This window comes from Coregonus lavaretus, assembly GCF_964263955.1.
Source record: "Coregonus lavaretus genome assembly, chromosome: 22".
Taxonomy (NCBI): Eukaryota; Metazoa; Chordata; class Actinopteri; order Salmoniformes; family Salmonidae; genus Coregonus; species Coregonus lavaretus.
The window spans coordinates 4,663,887-4,685,210 of NC_140009.1; the positions used below are offsets into that span (position 1 = coordinate 4,663,887).

General features: G+C 44.1%; 1 protein-coding gene across 1 annotated transcript in view; it reads right to left on the reverse strand.

Moving 5' to 3' along the window:
- The window catches only part of LOC311149471 (arginine-glutamic acid dipeptide repeats protein-like), a gene marked incomplete at its 3' end in the record, with an annotated part of 351,192 nt that extends 331,572 nt beyond the window's left edge, over positions 1-19,620 (reverse strand). Inside the window, exon 1 of the mRNA XM_084186666.1 lies at positions 19,494-19,620. The remainder of the gene's footprint in view (positions 1-19,493) is intronic.
- Between the last annotated feature and the right edge of the window lie 1,704 nt (positions 19,621-21,324).

A 21,324-nucleotide genomic window follows, 5' to 3' on the forward strand; every position in this document is an offset into this window, starting at 1 on the left:
ACAGTCACGCAACAAACATCAGTTTCAATGATAACAAGAAAATGTGCCTAATTTCAACGAACAAACTGCCTTCGTTTGGCAGCAAGGCAGAGCTACATCACTTATACTAGCTAGATGAGCCGTTTATGACTGTGGACAGCTCCAGCAGCGTTAGATACACACACACACACGTTTAGCCTTTCTTAATGATTACACACTACTAAAGAAGAATTAGAAACACACAGACAGAGACAGAGAGAGAGAGAGAGAGAGAAGGTTAAACTCAGTCACACTTAGCACTTCAAACCATTTACTAGATATCTCTGCCCCAGAGGCAACAGCAAACATCATGGATGTCACGTCGGCTTTCCTAATTAAAACCTTGAGAGAACGTATGGCTGTGTTCCAAATGGCACCCTATACCCTATGTAGCGCACTACTTTTGACCAGGGCCTATATAGAGCTCTGGTCTAAAGTAGTGCACTATAAAGGGAATAGGGTACTATTTGGGATACAGCCTCTGTCGCACCACAGAACAGAACGGATGGGATTAAATTGGGCTCTTTAATTTAAAGAACATCTTTAAATATGGTCTCTTAATGTAATCTCTCTTGGTAAGAATTGTACTATGCTAAATCCAAATCTCCCTGTTCTGGTTAAAATGGAAATCACTGAGTTAGCAATAGACAACGGCCATGTTAGCAATAGACAACGGCCATGTTAGCAATAGACAACGGCCATGTTAGCAATAGACAACGATCATGTTAGCAATAGACAACGATCATGTTAGCAATAGACAACGGTTAGCAATAGACAACGATCATGTTAGCAATAGACAATGATCATGTTAGTGATAGACAACGGCCATGTTAGCAATAGACAACGATCATGTTAGCAATAGACAACGATCATGTTAGCAATAGACAACGATCATGTTAGCAATAGACAACGATTAGCAATAGACAACGATCATGTTAGCAATAGACAACGATCATGTTAGCAATAGACAACGATCATGTTAGCAATAGACAACGATTAGCAATAGACAACGATCATGTTAGCAATAGACAACGATTAGCAATAGACAACGATCATGTTAGCAATAGGCAACGATCATGTTAGCAATAGACAACGGCCATGTTAGCAATAGGCACGATCATGTTAGCAATAGACAACGGCCATGTTAGCAATAGACAACGATCATGTTAGCAATAGACAACGATCATGTTAGCAATAGACAACGATCATGTTAGCAATAGACAACGATCATGTTAGCAATAGACAACGGCCATGTTAGCAATGGGCAACGATCATGTTAGCAATAGACAACGGTTAGCAATAGACAACGATCATGTTAGCAATAGACAATGATCATGTTAGTGATAGACAACGGCCATGTTAGCAATAGACAACGATCATGTTAGCAATAGACAACGATCATGTTAGCAATAGACAACGATCATGTTAGTGATAGACAACGATCATGTTAGCAATAGACAACGATCATGTTAGCAATAGACAACGGCCATGTTAGCAATGGGCAACGATCATGTTAGCAATAGACAACGGTTAGCAATAGACAACGATCATGTTAGCAATAGACAATGATCATGTTAGTGATAGACAACGGCCATGTTAGCAATAGACAACGATCATGTTAGCAATAGACAACGATCATGTTAGCAATAGACAACGATCATGTTAGCAATAGACAACGATTAGCAATAGACAACGATCATGTTAGCAATAGGCAACGATCATGTTAGCAATAGACAACGGCCATGTTAGCAATAGGCACGATCATGTTAGCAATAGACAACGGCCATGTTAGCAATAGACAACGATCATGTTAGCAATAGACAACGATCATGTTAGCAATAGACAACGGCCATGTTAGCAATAGACAACGATTAGCAATAGACATATGAATGAACACTGGTCTGAGAGACAACAGCTCAAACCACAACAGAGACATGGAGATAAACACATCAGCTTCAACCAACTGCTTAAAGTGCTGCTTTCGTGTGTGTGTGTGTGTGTGTGTGTGTGTGTGTGTGTGTGTGTGTGTCCACAAGAATAGTAAACAAACAAAAATTTGACATTTTGTTGGGCCCCAGAAGGTCAAATGCTATTTCTATGGGATTTAGGGTTAAGGTTAGAATTAGGTTTAGGAGTTTGGGTTAATGTTAGGGTTAGGAGTTAGAGAAAATAGGATTTTGAATGGCTATAAATTGTGTGTCCCCACAAGGTTAGTTAAACAAGACAGCAGCCCAGTGCTGCTGGTGACATTACAGCTATACAGCACTTAACCAAATCCCTGGTGGGATCAATGAGAATGAGTTGGCGTAAAGAATCCTTAGTATGGCCCATATGGTTGCTAGCAGGGTGGAGAGGGGGCAGTCCCCAGTGTTTCCTATAGTCTATTGTGGAGTAAAGATCAAACTGTTGCCGTAACATTCTAGCCTGGCTGCAACTGCAATCACCTATAGGTTTAGGAGCTTTCTCCTACCTTCAGGAGCTAGCTAAACCACCCGAAGCTTGGCTTCGATAGAACCGTGTATATTGCATTATAAAACGACTCTCAGCAAATAAAACGACTGGTGTATAAGCCAATATCCTAATCAGTATAAGCTTCATCGTGATTAATGGCTGATAATTCGATAATGGGAATCTTTATGTAAACAGGTTGTTTTTCCACTTATTCTATCTAACACTACGGATTATTATGGACTCCTATAATTTGACCAGCTTAATTAACACCTGTTAATTGAAATGCATTCCAGGTGACTACCTCATGAAGCTGGTTGAGAGAAAGCCAAGAGTGTGCAAAGCTTTCATCAAGGCAAAGGGTGGCTACTTTGTTTAACACTTTTTTTTTGGTTACTACATGATTCCATATGTGTTATTTCATAGTTTTGATGTCTTAACTATCATTCTACAATGTAGAAAATAGTAAAAATTAAGAAAAACCCTTGAATGAGTAGGTGTGTCCAAACTTTTGACTGATACTGTATATATACTGTATGCAAAGGGAACTTTACCCACTCATATAAAACGCCAGGGTTGTGGGTTCGTTTCCCACGGGGGGCCAGTATGAAAAAAATAAAAAATAATGTATGCACTCACTAACTGTAAGTCGCTCTGGATAAGAGCGTCTGCTAAATGACTAAAATGTAAAATAAACTGTCCCCCGGTGAAACAAACTCTTGCTAGGCCTAAATGTTGCAGCAGTTTATGTGCATTAGCCTACATTTCATTCAGTGATAGGATAGTGATTTTCCTAGCTATCTGTCGAGCCAACAAGTATTTTCTAGCCTGCGAGACGCAGCAGCAGCTGCAGACACCTCTTTACTGAGTAAAGTAGAGCTGCCTGCACAATCGCTTCAGGCAACAGATTTATTACAAATTGACGCATTGGATAGCACTGCTGTGCCTCACTGTTTACACTCTCTCTCGGTTCCCTCTTCCCATCTCTCGTTCTCCCCATCTCTCTCTCCCTCCCTCTCTCTATATCCATCTCTTTTTTTCTTTCCCTCGCGCTCTCCTTCTCTGGCTGTTCGCTCTCCCTCTAACCCCCCCCTCTCTCTGCCAGCCTCTCCCTGATGGTAGCATGTATTAAACTGGAAGTGGTTCAGTGGAAAATATCCACCCACTACACAGAGCTGATTTACTCTCCAGACAGACAATATCCACCCACTACACAGAGCGGATTTACTCTCCAGACAGACAATATCCACCCACTACACAGAGCTGATTTACTCTCCAGACAGACAATATCCACCCACTACACAGAGCTGATTTACTCTCCAGACAGACAATATCCACCCACTACACAGAGCGGATTTACTCTCCAGACAGACAATATCCACCCACTACACAGAGCTGATTTACTCTCCAGACAGACAATATCCACCCACTACACAGAGCTGATTTACTCTCCAGACAGACAATATCCACCCACTACACAGAGCTGATTTACTCTCCAGACAGACAATATCCACCCACTACACAGAGCTGATTTACTCTCCAGACAGACAATATCCACCCACTACACAGAGCGGATTTACTCTCCAGACAGACAATATCCACCCACTACACAGAGCTGATTTACTCTCCAGACAGACAATATCCACCCACTACACAGAGCGGATTTACTCTCCAGACAGACAATATCCACCCACTACACAGAGCGGATTTACTCTCCAGACAGACAATATCCACCCACTACACAGAGCTGATTTACTCTCCAGACAGACAATATCCACCCACTACACAGAGCTGATTTACTCTCCAGACAGACAATATCCACCCACTACACAGAGCTGATTTACTCTCCAGACAGACAATATCCACCCACTACACAGAGCTGATTTACTCTCCAGACAGACAATATCCACCCACTACACAGAGCTGATTTACTCTCCAGACAGACAATATCCACCCACTACACAGAGCTGATTTACTCTCCAGACAGACAATATCCACCCACTACACAGAGCTGATTTACTCTCCAGACAGACAACTAGAGAAGAGGAAAGGGTAGAGAGAGTACTGACATGGACTGTGTCCCAAACGGCTCCCTTTTCCCTGTAAAGTGCACTACTTTTGACCAGGGTGTCATTTGGGATGCAGCAGGTGTGTCCATCCCACCCAGTCAGTGTCCATACAGTGGTGTTTAAAGGTATGTGAAACCCTACAGGGCTGGTCATTATTTTGCTATAAAATATTAAAATAAACATATTAAAATCCTTGTAATAAAGTCATTCCAAGTGGTTTATTTAAAAGAAACTCAGATTTGATGTGTGCAAAAATATGTGAACCCATTCAGTCAATAGCGTTTGGCACCTCCATTAGCAGCGATAACTTGGACTAAACATCTCCTACAGCCAGTAATCAGTCTCTGACATCTGTTTTGAGGGATTTTTGCCCACTCCTCCTTACAGAACTCAGCCAATTGAGTGAGGTTTGAGGGGTGTCTGGCATGAACTGCCCGCTTAAGGTCCTGCCACAGCATCTCGATTGGATTTAGGTCAGGACTTTGACTTGGCCAATCCAAAACACAAATCTTCTTTCTCCTGAGCCATTCTTTGGTAGATTTGCTTGAATGCTTTGGGTCGTTGTCTTGTTGGAAGACCCATTTTCGGCCCGGCTGTTGGGATAAGGTTATTTTGGTGGTAGGCAGTGTTGGGTTTTCGCCAAACATAGTGGTTTTGATTGTGACCAAAATTGTCAATTTTGTCAAAAGACATATCCCAGTCGGAGGTTTGCCTCACCCTGTGAACTAGACATATCCCAGTCAGAGGTTTGCCTCGCCCTGTGAACTAGACATATCCCAGTCAGAGGTTTGCCTCACCCTGTGAACTAGACATATCCCAGTCAGAGGTTTGCCTCACTCTGTGAACTAGACATATCCCAGTCGGAGGTTTGCCTCGCCCTGTGAACTAGACATATCCCAGTCAGAGGTTTGCCTCACTCTGTGAACTAGACATATCCCAGTCAGAGGTTTGCCTCACTCTGTGAACTAGACATATCCCAGTCGGAGGTTTGCCTCGCCCTGTGAACTAGACATATCCCAGTCAGAGGTTTGCCTCACTCTGTGAACTAGACATATCCCAGTCAGAGGTTTGCCTCGCCCTGTGAACTAGACATATCCCAGTCAGAGGTTTGCCTCGCCCTGTGAACTAGACATATCCCAGTCAGAGGTTTGCCTCACTCTGTGAACTAGACATATCCCAGTCAGAGGTTTGCCTCACTCTGTGAACTAGACATATCCCAGTCGGAGGTTTGCCTCACTCTGTGAACTAGACATATCCCAGTCAGAGGTTTGCCTCACCCTGTGAACTAGACATATCCCAGTCGGAGGTTTGCCTCACCCTGTGAACTAGACATATCCCAGTCATAGACTAGCAAGGGCAAGCAAGGACAGAGGGAGTGCTGTAGGGTCCTTGTGATCATGACGTAACATCATGAGTTAGTGTATGAGCTGAAAAGAGATAGAGGTAGAGAGTGGGAGTAAGTGTGAGAAAACAAAGAGAGAGAGAGAGATAGAAAAGGAGAAACCAAGACGAAGGGGAGAGAGAGAGGCTCTGTTGTTTCATCGCCCACAACCAATGCGTTCAAAGGATCACAGCCATTTAATACTGAACAGCCCCATACGGATTGACCATGCAATGCATGCTTCCAGCAGGATACACAGCCAACAACTATGGTTTGCATGCCCTGCTGAAGGACCCTATCATTCAGGATAGTTGGTTGGAGTTCGTTGGTCCCTAGTGGTCGTGAGTATACCGGTAGCTAGACCATAGACTGCTGGTTATGCATCTGGTTATGTATATTTTAATAATCATTATCACCGTCGTCGCTAGCATAGCTGATGTTAGCTAGCTCGCTACCAACTAGCTACCAACGGCCTGAATCTAATCCAATCTGGAGCCAGTCAGTCTACATCTGTAAAGATGATGACGTTATTTCTCGAGCTATGATTATAAATGAGGGATGATGACAATGGTTGACCCTGTTTTTCTGTCAGACAAAGTGCCCAGTTGGGTGCCAGACTGATCCCCTGGTTATGAACCGACGCCGGGACCTACCAGAAGGAGCAACGGTGGGTATCATAACATGTCCAGCAATGTGATTGCAAAGGTTTAGCAAACCTTCAAAAATGATTTCATTCACTGTTCACTTGCTATTTTCCCCAGCTTGTAAGGCAAGACCTCAGAATACAAAAATGTGTCATGCGACAAGTACCCTGTTGACACCTACTCTGTTGTTGCCAGAATCTCCCTCGACTCCTATGAAAAGGACACGCCATCATGAGGCCTCTGATAGTGACCTGAGTTACTGCCCTGATGACACAGACGGCTTCATCAACAACGACAGGTCATGTGTGTTATGTGAAAAGTTGAATTCAAAACTACCCGGCTTGATAAACTAGTAGGCTAATTCCCCAGCTAAGCAGAAACAACTAGTAGGGTCATTTTGGTTGTGAAGTGCATTAGCAAAATCTTTGACCTGTCTTTAGAACAAAATGCAATTCACCATGCAGACATGCCTTCACTGTGAGCATTCCTATGAATGGAACAGTCAGCCGGCCAGCAACTTTCACCTGTCAGCGGCAACAGATTTCACAGGCTCATCATTTGTACAAATACAGAAAGTAATCCACTTCATTACTTTGATACATTTGATAACCCAATTGTGAAACATAATTTATGTAAACTGACATTATTTGTTGCTTATTTTCTACTTCTTAGATGCATATAATGTCCAGGGCATAACCTAGCCTGGTGGAACCAGCCTGACCACTGTGTTACCATATAATGTCCAGGACATAACCTAGCCTGGTGGAACCAGCCTGACCACTGTGTTACCATATAACCCCCAGGGCATAACCTAGCCTGGTGGAACCAGCCTGACCACTGTGTTACCATATAACCCCCAGGGCATAACCTAGCCTGGTGGAACCAGCCTGATCACTGTGTTCCCATATAATGTCCAGGACATAACCTAGCCTGGTGGAACCAGCCTGACCACTGTGTTACCATATAATTTCCAGGACATAACCTAGCCTGGTGGAACCAGCCTGATCACTGTGTTACCATATAATGTCCAGGACATAACCTAGCCCGGTGGAACCAGCCTGATCACTGTGTTACCATATAATGTCCAGGACATAACCTAGCCCGGTGGAACCAGCCTGATCACTGTGTTACTATATAATGTCCAGGACATAACCTAACCAAGGTAACCCCATTACCACCAGACAGGAAGGTATGACCACTCTGACATGTTACCAAGGTAACCCCATTACCACCAGACAGGAAGGTATGACCACTCTGACATGTTACCAAGGTAACCCCATTACCACCAGACAGGAAGGTATGACCACTCTGACATGTTACCAAGGTAACCCCATTACCACCAGACAGGAAGGTATGACCACTCTGACATGTTACCAAGGTAACGCCATTACCACCAGACAGGAAGGTATGACCACTCTGACATGTTACCAAGGTAACCCCATTACCACCACACAGGAAGGTATGACCACTCTGACATGTTACCAAGGTAACCCCATTACCACCACACAGGAAGGTATGGCCACTCTGACATGTTACCAAGGTAACCCCATTACCACCAGACAGGAAGGTATGACCACTCTGACATGTTACCAAGGTAACCCCATTACCACCACACAGGAAGGTATGACCACTCTGACATGTTACCAAGGTAACCCCATTACCACCACACAGGAAGGTATGACCACTCTGACATGTTACCAAGGTAACCCCATTACCACCAGACAGAAAGGTATGACCACTCTGACATGTTACCAAGGTAACGCCATTACCACCAGACAGGAAGGTATGACCACTCTGACATGTTACCAAGGTAACCCCATTACCACCACACAGGAAAATATGACCACTCTGACATGTTACCAAGGTAACCCCATTACCACCAGACAGGAAGGTATGACCACTCTGACATGTTACCAAGGTAACCCCATTACCACCACACAGGAAGGTATGACCACTCTGACATGTTACCAAGGTAACCCCATTACCACCACACAGGAAGGTATGACCACTCTGACATGTTACCAAGGTAACCCCATTACCACCAGACAGGAAGGTATGACCACTCTGACATGTTACCAAGGTAACCCCATTACCACCACACAGGAAGGTATGACCACTCTGACATGTTACCAAGGTAACCCCATTACCACCAGACAAAATACCGATAGGCGCAGTATCTGTATCGGCTGGGAATGACAATGAAAGATGAAAGGTTCACATTGTTATGTTACCAGAACACTTCTTCTATGGTGTTATGTAAAGGGTTGTTTATTCTACATGGACCTGTTGCTACATTGTAAAGTTATCAAAACAGTTTAGAATATCTACATAAATTCAGCAATTGCATTCTTCTCATATTACTCTGTAGGCTACTGACCTATTCAAAGCTTCCTCCGGCATCTCACCTTCCATCTATCTGCCTGTAGTTATTGAACTCAACCTGGAGGAGTTACTGTTTTGTGATTGAGGTGGGGGGAAACAGCTGAGGGCAAGGATCTGACAGATGGGTTCGTCGTCGTGGTGATGGCAAGGACACATCTAACCACACCCACCAAGACAACTCACATTTGGCTTCTGTCATGGCCCACCAGCATTTCTCGAGGAGCAAGTCAAAAAAACGAGGTCAAATCAGCGGGTGCAGTTCCCCTTTAATTATAAACCTGATTATTTCACATGGAGATGTGGGAAGCTAAAAAAGGCTAGCTAGCTTGCTATGTTTTTAGCCAGGCTAAAGCCAGGCTGCCAGCTAGCTACTACTAGCAAGGGAAGGCGAGTGGGAGTGGGACCGGTGAGGATATCATGTTACCAAAAGGTGTCCGCTACTCCAGAAATCCCACTCCACCCGCACGCAGATCAACAGAGTGACGTTTGTAGTAACCTTTTAGGGCAGGGTTCCCCAACTGGCGGCCCGAATTTGGCCCTCGGGTGGTTTTATTTGCTCCCCAAGTTCTGAGCAAACTTTTTTTTAAATGTTCATAAAATACATAAGACTGTAAAAACACCTGGAAATCAACTCCCAAGTGATTTTAATTTGGAAAATCTGTTCCCAAGTATTCCCACGCATTATAGAGAGACGTGATTGTATAGAAATGTAAGCAAGGTTTTGAAATGCTTATGTTTTAGTCAAATATTATATATTTTTGGGCTTCTTGCGGTCATTTTGCAGTCTACACATTTTTTGCAATTATGTTCTGGCCCCCGACCATCCGCTCAAAAAAAAAAAAAGAAAAACGGCCAGCGGCTGAATCTAGTCGATGATTCCTGCATTACGGAAACGTGTTTCAAAACCTGACGTTTCTTATGGAACAAGTTCATATAGGCTTAGTACTTATCGTTTCACTCTGTTTCTGACCCTAGTGAACGCGACCATGGTAACTAGGTTCAACCCCTATAGAAGGAGACATCATGCTGTAATGTTTGCGTGACCCGATGGATGCTACATGTCTGCTACAATCTTTCATATGTATCCCTCCCTCTCTCTATAAAACATAATTCAACTGATCACAGACAGACACAAAACACAGACTAGAAATGGCTTTCCCAATTACTGCTGATTAGATACTGATTCTTATTTACCTTTGATCTGGTGTCAGGAGATAGTCTGAGCATTGTAATTATTTTGCACTATGGCCTATTTATTGCCTTACCTCCATAACTTACTACATTTGCACACACCGTATATAGATTTTCTATTGTGTTATTGACTGTACGTTTTGTTTTACCCCATATGTAACTCTGTGTTGTTATTGTTTTTAAATCGCACTGCTTTGCTTTATCTTGGCCAGGTCGCAGTTGTAAATGAGAACTTGTTCTCAACTGGCTTACCTGGTTAAATAAAGGTGAAATAAAAAAAGAAAAGAACAAAATACAAAGACGTTACACTTTGCAACCATTTTGTGTCTTTCAACAACATGGCGTCCAGATGTATTGGAGGACACATTACCAGAGAGGAGGGGACGGCAATAAGGTATTCCGTGTATTGATGTTTGTTTTTGTGTGTGTTCACGCTCTGTGTGTGTGTGTATGTGTACGTGCATGCTTATCGGTGTGTGTGTGTGTGTGTGTGTGTATATATATCTGTGCCAATAAGTCAATAATGACTTCACCTTCCCATTATTCACAGCTGGCTGCTCCCCAAATGACACCCTATTCTCTAAATAGTGCACTACTTTTGACCAGGGCCCATATAGCTCTGGTCAAAGGCAGTGCACTATATAGGGAATAGTGTGTCATTTGGGAAGCTACCCTAAGTTCAAAGAAAAACACTTCATCTTCTTACACAAGTAATGAAAGGGCTGGCTATTACGGAGTCAAAGGCTTGACAGAGCGGTGTTCAACAGAACACAAAGCTTTTTACTCAGAGAAGATGCTGCTGCTGGCAGTGGCACTAGCAGCATCAGGGAGCGACAATGTTTTTTAGTAAAATAGTTAACTCAGATCCTATTGTGTTGTGGTCCTCTGTAGCTCAATTGGTAGAGGACGGTGCTTGTAACGCCAGGGTAGTGTGTTCGATCCCCGGGACCACCCATACGTTGAAATGTATGCACGCATGATTGTAAGTAGCTTTGGATAAAAGCGTCTGCTAAATGGCATATTATTATTATTATTATTATTATTATTATTATTATTATTATTACCACATCATCTAGTATCCCAGACTACACTACAGTAGAGGGGGTTACCACATCATCTAGTATCCCAGACTACACTACAGTAGAGGGGGTTACCACATCATCTAGTATCCCAGACTACACTACAGTAGAGGGGGTTACCACATCATCTAGTATCCCAGACTACACTACAGTAGAGGGGGTTACCACATCATCTAGTATCCCAGACTACACTACAGTAGAGGGGGTTACCACATCATCTAGTATCCCAGACTACAGTAGAGGGGGTTACCACATCATCTAGTGTCCCAGACTACACTACAGTAGAGGGGGTTACCACATCATCTAGTATCCCAGACTACACTACAGTAGAGGGGGTTACCACATCATCTAGTATCCCAGACTACACTACAGTAGAGGGGGTTACCACATCATCTAGTATCCCAGACTACAGTAGAGGGGGTTACCACATCATCTAGTATCCCAGACTACACTACAGTAGAGGGGGTTACCACATCATCTAGTATCCCAGACTACACTACAGTAGAGGGGGTTACCACATCATCTAGTATCCCAGACTACAGTAGAGGGGGTTACCACATCATCTAGTATCCCAGACTACACTACAGTAGAGGGGGTTACCACATCATCTAGTATCCCAGACTACAGTAGAGGGGGTTACCACATCATCTAGTGTCCCAGACTACACTACAGTAGAGGGGGTTACCACATCATCTAGTATCCCAGACTACACTACAGTAGAGGGGGTTACCACATCATCTAGTATCCCAGACTACACTACAGTAGAGGGGGTTACCACATCATCTAGTATCCCAGACTACACTACAGTAGAGGGGGTTACCACATCATCTAGTATCCCAGACTACACTACAGTAGAGGGGGTTACCACATCATCTAGTATCCCAGACTACACTACAGTAGAGGGGGTTACCACATCATCTAGTGTCCCAGACTACACTACAGTAGAGGGGGTTACCACATCATCTAGTATCCCAGACTACACTACAGTAGAGGGGGTTACCACATCATCTAGTATCCCAGACTACACTACAGTAGAGGGGGTTACCACATCATCTAGTATCCCAGACTACACTACAGTAGAGGGGGTTACCACATCATCTAGTATCCCAGACTACAGTAGAGGGGGTTACCACATCATCTAGTGTCCCAGACTACACTACAGTAGAGGGGGTTACCACATCATCTAGTATCCCAGACTACACTACAGTAGAGGGGGTTACCACATCATCTAGTATCCCAGACTACACTACAGTAGAGGGGGTTACCACATCATCTAGTATCCCAGACTACACTACAGTAGAGGGGGTTACCACATCATCTAGTGTCCCAGACTACACTACAGTAGAGGGGGTTATCACATCATCTAGTATCCCAGACTACAGTAGAGGGGGTTACCACATCATCTAGTATCCCAGACTACACTACAGTAGAGGGGGTTACCACATCATCTAGTATCCCAGACTACAGTAGAGGGGGTTACCACATCATCTAGTATCCCAGACTGCAGCAGGCAGAGGGTTTAGTACTGTGTGTTTCTGCACCAGTAGCACCTAGCGTCATGCTGTGGCATTACATGTGGCACTAAGTACTGACACACACGCAGGTCCACGCTCTGTTAGTGCTCTCCACTCCTCAAGGGCCACGCTCTGTTAGTGCTCTCCACTCCTCAAGGGCCACGCTCTGTTAGTGCTCTCCACTCCTCAAGGGCCACGCTCTGTTAGTGCTCTCCACTCCTCAAGGTCCACGCTCTGTTAGTGCTCTCCACTCCTCAAGGGCCACGCTCTGTTAATGCTCCCCACTCCTCAAGGTCCACGCTCTGTTAGTGCTCTCCACTCCTCAAGGTCCACGCTCTGTTAGTGCTCTCCACTCCTCAAGGTCCACGCTCCGTTAATGCTCCCCACTCCTCAAGGGCCACGCTCTGTTAATGCTCCCCACTCCTCAAGGGCCACGTTCTGTTAGTGCTCCCCACTCCTCAAGGGCCACGCTCTGTTAATGCTCCCCACTCCTCAAGGTCCACGCTCTGTTAGTGCTCCCCACTCCTCAAGGGCCACGCTCTGTTAATGCTCCCCACTCCTCAAGGGCCACGCTCTGTTAGTGCTCCCCACTCCTCAAGGGCCACGCTCTGTTAATGCTCCCCACTCTTCAAGGGCCACGCTCTGTTAGTGCTCCCCACTCCTCAAGGTCCACGCTCTGTTAATGCTCCCCACTCCTCAAGGTCCACGCTCTGTTAGTGCTCCCCACTCCTCAAGGGCCACGCTCTGTTAATGCTCCCCACTCCTCAAGGTCCACGCTCCGTTAATGCTCCCCACTCCTCAAGGGCCACGCTCTGTTAATGCTCCCCACTCCTCAAGGTCCACGCTCCGTTAATGCTCCCCACTCCTCAAGGTCCACGCTCTGTTAATGCTCCCCACTCCTCAAGGTCCACGCTCCGTTAATGCTCCCCACTCCTCAAGGGCCACGCTCTGTTAATGCTCCCCACTCCTCAAGGTCCACACTCTGTTAATGCTCCCCACTCCTCAAGGGCCACGCTCTGTTAATGCTCCCCACTCCTCAAGGTCCACGCTCTATTAGTGCTCCCCACTCTGTTAGTGCTCCCCACTCCTCAAGGTCCACGCTCTGTTAGTGCTCCCCACTCTGTTAGTGCTCCCCACTCCTCAAGGGCCACATTCTGTTAGTGCTCCCCACCAGATAACTGTCTTCTTCCAAGAGGCAAAGGGCACATTAAAACAAAACACTGGTTTGCTGATATATTGGTTTATAAAACAAAACACTAATTTAGGAAATGGCCAATTTTAGCTAGCTGGCTATCTAGCCACCGGAGGACAACAACACAACGAGATGCAACAATTCAAGTTTTTTTGTCAATGACGTATGCTCTCAATGGGATTTGATAGGAGTGAAGCCAAATCCAAAATGGCTTCCCTTAACACTTTTTTTTTGGTGCGCCAGGACCATTCACAGTTGAGCTCACTCAGTTTAGCTCAACAGTGATTGGCTTTTGTTTTATACTTTTTTTATCAAGAGATGCCAAATGCTTGCTGGCTTCCCTTGCCTTCAATGCTACGGGCGGCAACAATGTCATATTTGTTTGGACCAGACAGCATCAGATATATGGCCTATACATAGAGACACAGGCCAAAACCAACTCAATATACTTTAAAATTACTAAAACCAAATCGAAACTGTGTAGAAATTATAATGGATCTAAATTTCTACCGTTTCTTGACTGTGTCCAGCTCGCTAATAATCACCTAAATTAAAGCTAGTCAGGGAGGATCTAAAATTCCCCAAAACGATAGATCTAGAACTATCTTTTGCAAATTTTGACGGCGAGGAAATAACCCATTATCAGTGCGGCCCCCAGGACCTCGCTGAAGACCAAATACGGCCCCCAGGACCTCGCTGAAGACCAAATACGGCCCCCAGGACCTCGCTGAAGACCAAATACAGCCCCCAGGACCTCGCTGAAGACCAAATACGGCCCCCAGGACCTCGCTGAAGACCAAATACGGCCCCCAGGACCTCGCCGAAGACCAAATACGGCCCCCAGGACCTCGCCGAAGACCAAATACGGCCCCCAGGACCTCGCCGAAGACCAAATACGGCCCCCAGGACCTCGCCGAAGACCAAATACGCCCCCCAGGACCTCGCCGAAGACCAAATACGGCCCCCAGGACCTCGCCGAAGACCAAATACGGCCCCCAGGACCTCGCTGAAGACCAAATACGGCCCCCAGGACCTCGCTGAAGACCAAATACGGCCCCCAGGACCTCGCTGAAGACCAAATACGGCCCCCAGGACCTCGCTGAAGACCAAATACGGCCCCCAGGACCTCGCTGAAGACCAAATACGGCCCCCAGGACCTCGCTGAAGACCAAATACGGCCCCCAGGACCTCGCTGAAGACCAAATACGGCCCCCAGGACCTCGCCGAAGACCAAATACGGCCCCCAGGACCTCGCCGAAGACCAAATACGGCCCCCAGGACCTCGCTGAAGACCAAATACGGCCCCATGCAAAATGACTTCGACACCCCTGGCATAAATTGACAATTAGACAGATATTGACGCATGAGTAGTTATTATAGTAATGCACTAGCCTACATTGGTAGACTGATCTGTATCACTGGAAAACAAGCCAGAAAAAACACTGGAAAAGGATAAGACAAGACAACCCTCAGTGAGCTTTCTGGGAAAGAAAAAAACAAACAGATTCCATCATGTCTTGCACCACAGGTCAAACAACACAACCCTGTTAGCGGCAAAAATACGTTCCTGTTAACATTGGTAGAATGATGCTGATAGTATAACAACACAACAGCGGTAGGGCTGGCACAATTACCGTATAACCGGCGGTTATGGACGAAGACCGGCATGAATATAAAAATAACCGGCATAACCGTTTAAGCAACAGCTGGCTGAAGACGGGACGGCGGGGCATTCGTGCGGTTGAGTCTGTTTCTGCGATAACATGGATGAAATGATGAAACTGATGTTGCCCCGTTCTAAAACAAGCAAGGTGTTGTAGCAAACAATGAATAGAATGAGCTTGGAACCTCTAACCCTGGCAATTTGACAGGTAAACTCATTGGTACACTCGCAATGGCTGCCTGGTATTGTGATGCAATAATTTCCATGGTAATGTAGAATGTTAATTGAAATAATGTTAACTAATGTGGCTCATGCAATGGAATGTACACTGAACAAAAACATAAACTCAACATTTAAGTGTCGGTCCCATGTTTCATGAGCTGCAATAAAACAGCCCAGAAATGTTCTATATGCACAAATTTGTTTACATCCCTGTAAGTGAGCATTTCTCCTTTGTCAAGATAATCCATCCACCTGACAGGTGTGGCATATCAAGAAGCTGATTAAACAGCATGATCATTACACAGGTGCACCTTGTGCTGGGGACAATAAAAGGCCACAACACAATGCCAAAGATGTCTAAAGAAAGAAAGAAAGAAAGAAAGAAAGAAAGAAAGAAAGAAAGAAAGAAAGAAAGCCAATTACTCTGGTTGTTGGCACGACACAGAAAAACATATTTAGAGGAGAACAATGAGAGAGAGAGAGAGAGAGAGGGAGAGCGAGAGCAAGAGAGAGAGACGGAGAGAGAGACAGAGACAGAGAGAGAGAGACGGAGAGAGAGAGACGGAGAGAGAGAGAGAGAGAGAGAGAGACGGAGACGGAGAGAGAGACGGAGAGAGAGAGCGAGAGAGAGAGAGAAGCCTGCTTGGCTTGTGAGAGCGGCATGTGCTGCCTGCCTATCAGTAAGGGCTGACAGATACTTATTTTAATAAATGTTCTGCACTTGAACAGCCCCATCAAGAGCTCTTTGAGGGAACATTGTAAATGAATGCTCTGGACAAAGGAACGTTATCCTACAAGGTAACAATGTAACCAGGCAGATAACAAAGAATACGATTTCCAAACACTAGACACTTGAGGGACAAAACAAAGCATGATTATTCATACGGCCCAACCATATCAAGTGCAGTCTTATGTGTGTAGAGGATGTCACTGCAGCACCGATAATATGATTGGTGATACAAGCAGGCCATGGCAAATTTCACTGGTAATAAACCATCTAAGAACCCTAGTACTGAAATGTTATGCAGGCAATCCTCTGATGAATTTCCCTGTATCATCTAAGAGTCTAACAGAATTACTTCATACATACCACGACTCCGTTTCAATGGAGAAATAGCCCACTTTTTTAAACAAATGTAGCCTATTTATGAAGGCCTTTTTACACCAGTTGTCATAAAGTGCTTTCACAGTACAGGGATTCTTCAAATCTCTAAGAAGAAAAGAAAACAATAACAGAGAAAAATGTCTCCTTCAATTTCAAGACATACGCCAACAGATAGTGGATATTATGTTACCTCTTTCACTGCAACTCTCTGACTCACTTGACTTCCACTGAGACTAACCATAATGGTGTATTATCTTACGGATAATGCTGAGGAGGGGAAGATGTTTCTGAAGAGAGATCTAGGTGAAGAACACACAAACAGCACGCTGCCTGGCTGCATACGAACACAGCACGAAAACACTGACAACCCCCCCATCCTGCCTATTGACAAATCAACTAACAAAGACGTGCCACAGCAGCACAGTGAATAAATAGGCCTACTCAGTGAATAAATAGGCCTACTCAGTGAATAAATAGGCCTACTCAGTGAATAAATAGGCCTACTCAGTGAATAAATAGGCCTACTCAGTGAATAAATAGGCCTACTCAGTGAATAAATAGGCCTACTCAGTGAATAAATAGGCCTACTCAGTGAATAAATAGGCCTACTCAGTGAATAAATAGGCCTACTCAGTGAATAAATAGGCCTACTCAGTGAATAAATAGGCCTACTCAGTGAATAAATAGGCCTACTCAGTGAATAAATAGGCCTACTCAGTGAATAAATAGGCCTACTCAGTGAATAAATAGGCCTACTCAGTGAATAAATAGGCCTACTCAGTGAATAAATAGGCCTACTCAGTGAATAAATAGGCCTACTCAGTGAATAAATAGGCCTACTCAGTGAATAAATAGGCCTACTCAGTGAATAAATAGGCCTACTCAGTGAATAAATAGGCCTACTCAGTGATTCAGGCACTCACAAGGGATCCTCAGTCAGTCAGTCTGACACACTTCATAGGCAAAGCCTTCCAGATCTACGCCAATACCATCATTCCATGCTCTCCCAGCTGCCATTCCTGCTCAAATCAAACCTTAAAACATTACCAAATGACCTTCTTGGGTGAATGTAAAGTGTTCTTCTCTCCAGACATTCATCAGATTACTCCTATTCTGTCAGCAGACATCTAGGCTAACTGTGCAACGGTAGACTGACATTTACAGCACCCTTGCATGCCTATTTGATGGTGTGTGTGTGTGTGTGTGTACTACTGAACATAATGGTCCCAGACAGTACCCTTCAATCAATGTTTATGGTGAAAACACCCATCAGTCTTATTCCAACTGAGTAGCAGTGCCTTTACAATCACATCAGTGTTTTACACAGAGAGCACTGAGACCATACTAAAAAGATCTATCTATTGTCCTCCAAGACACTACAGTAAAGAGCCAAACAATAGTCAGGGTGGAAGAATTCATGGTGCTGTATATCAACTTGTAAGAACAATGTATAATTTGATCCCATATGTTGAAAACAGTTACAGTTCCTTATGTTGAGAACACGTCCAGTACATAGCAATCACTTTTCACATCAAACTTGCCAACTGCTTGTTGTGGCAACATTCAGAGGACAAACAGCACAAAGCATTGACATAGAATAGGCTAGGTTTTGATTACTTTTCTTTGTAACGTTCGCTAGCTAGCTACACTCATTGTTTGCTTTTGGGGCCAAACAATAAACAATGTATTGGCTAGGTAGAGATAAGGTACCAACCAGGCAACTCTTATCCTAAAATAAAGGTGTTTTTTAATGATTACCCTAAATTTGAATTTACAAAAATCACAGATTTCGCTAAAAGTTTGCTAGTGAAAGAGACTTGTCTAGAAGCTACAACATAGCAATCTCCTTGACAGTTCTGTCATTGTTACATAGCTAGTTAACAGCTAGCTAATTAGCTCAAGTTAGAAAGCGAGCTTATCTTAAAAATTTGGCCAGCTAGTCAAACCAACCTTTCAAATGTAGCAATCTGCTTTGAATAACTAACGTTATCTTGCTTGCTAACGTTACTTCTTACGATTCTTTTTCTGGGTAGCTGGCTAGCTAGCTAGGTAGCTGTGTTAGTTAGCATAGCTAGCTGGCTTGCTAGCTAACTATTGGCAGGTGCAGTGTATCTGGTTAGCTAGTTACCTAGCTAGCTAACACTTGCTAACGTTAGCCTGTCTCTGGTGGAGGTGATTTAGCAACGTTAGCTAGCTAGCTACAGCTGACTAACTTAGAGTTTATATATTGTGGGTGTGATAGCTAATTGCCACTGTGATAATACCATAGTATCCTCAGATGATCTCGAAGACAAAGGCAATAACTGTCAACAAAAGCTAAGGCTTTGATTGCTAACTAACTAGCAAGCTAGTTAGCTGCTATTAGCTAACGTTAGCTTGGTGACATTTCGTTGTCATCACCACACCAACGACCCAATGACCCATCAAGATAATTCGTGATACAACTAAAGATACAAATAGCTAGTTAGCTACATAAGCTAGCAAGATAACGTTACTTATTTGATTTGCCATCACGCCCCCCTTTTTATTCGTGAACATCAAAGCAGGAGTATAACTTAGACAGCAACAGCTATTCCAACACTTACCTTGGAGGGCTTGTTTTACACCATCTGTGATTTGTTTGAGATTTGACTGCAACAACAACAAACAATAGCTCAGACAGCTAGCTAGCTAGCCAGCCAAGTGCTGCTACACAGGGGAGTAGCAAGCCTAGCTAGGCAGCCACGAGCCACTGGGGGGACTATTAATAAAAACGCAACTGACCACGTTTGATAATTCTGTCATAGAAATGATGGAGTATGGATTACTGAGGGAGTAATCGGTGTCGGGGTATTTTCTCTTCAGTTAGCTAAAGAGACACAGAATGGGGAAAAGCAACACCAAGCATGACACCCCCTCTTCTTCATCTTTGGATGTGGAGATCGGGCATTCCATCTACTGGTGAATTGCCGCCATCTACTGTAGAAGAAATGGGAAATTCCAAGAATGTGATGTATCAGTACCAATTATGTATTTATTATACACTGGGTGTATAAAACATTAGGAACACCTTCCTAATATTGAGTTGTACCCCTTTTTGCCCTCAGAAGAGCCTCAATTCGTTGAGGCATGGACTTGACAAGGTATTGAAAGCGTTCCACAGGGATGCTGGCCCATGTCGACTCCAATGCTTCCCACAGTTGTGTCAAGTTGGCTGGATGTCCTTTGGGTGGGGGACCACTCTTGATACACACGGTTGAACTGTTGAGCGTGAAGAACCCAGCAGCGTTGCAAATCTTGACACACTTCAACCGGTGCGCCTGGCACCTACTATCATACCCCATTCAAAGGCACTTAAATAATGTATCTTGCCCATTCACCCTCTGAATGGCACACATACACAATCCTTGTCTCAAGGCTTAAAAATGATTATTTAACCGGTCCCCATCCCCTTCATCTACACTGATTGAACAAGTGACATCAATAAGGGATCATAGCTTTCACCTGGCTTTCGTCAGTATGTCATGGAAAGAGCAGGTGTTCTTAATGTTTTGTATACTCTGTGTAAATCATTGGTCAGTACAGAATACTAACTTTGTTGTTAAATAGGGTGTGTTTTATTAACCGATAAATCAAGACGCTGTGAGCTTCATTAACAATACACAAGGTACAACACATGTATTACTTCAGTGGTCACAGCTTTCATTGGTATATTTGTTTCAGAATGCAGTAAAGCAGACATGGTTTAACAAATGAAATCATTATAAAGCCCTTCAACAAAAGCTTGTACACCCTGCTCGTGTCCACACTAACTAATAACTTGGCCTTATTTAAAACTGTTCGTTTGGATCCTGGATGCTGATTGGACGAGCAGTGTGTCGTGTTGGACGTCGCAGCTAACAGTTCTATCTGAAAATGATCACTGCGCCTCCATAAGAATATCATGTTTATGTTGCTGTCTTTTATCTCAAATTGCACATTATTTCCGCTTGCTTTCAGCCTAGCATTTAGTTTGGTACAGCGGGGGTTCGTTTAAGCATCGCTGTCTGCCTGTCTGACTTCGAAAACAATGTTTCACTTTTTTAATTTCGATCTCTGTCGTTAGGCATTATGAAGTTACATAATGATGTGTTTGTATTGGTTACATAAAATGAACAAAGTAACCTGGATCAGTGATGTATCAAAATGTCGTGCAACATTTTGTGCCAAGTCATGTGTAAGATTTGATATGACATATTTTATAACGGTCCATTACACGTTACTGTATGCTGTAATCAAAGAACAATCTAAGGTATGATAAAGAGAGACCTCTAGCGTTAACATCTTATTTGACTCAGTGGTAGGAGCGTAGTGGTGCTTCACAGCAGTAACCACCAGGTGGCGTACGACTCAAAGAAAATAGATTGAAGTGCAGCTCTCAAGGTCAGTGCCCACAGA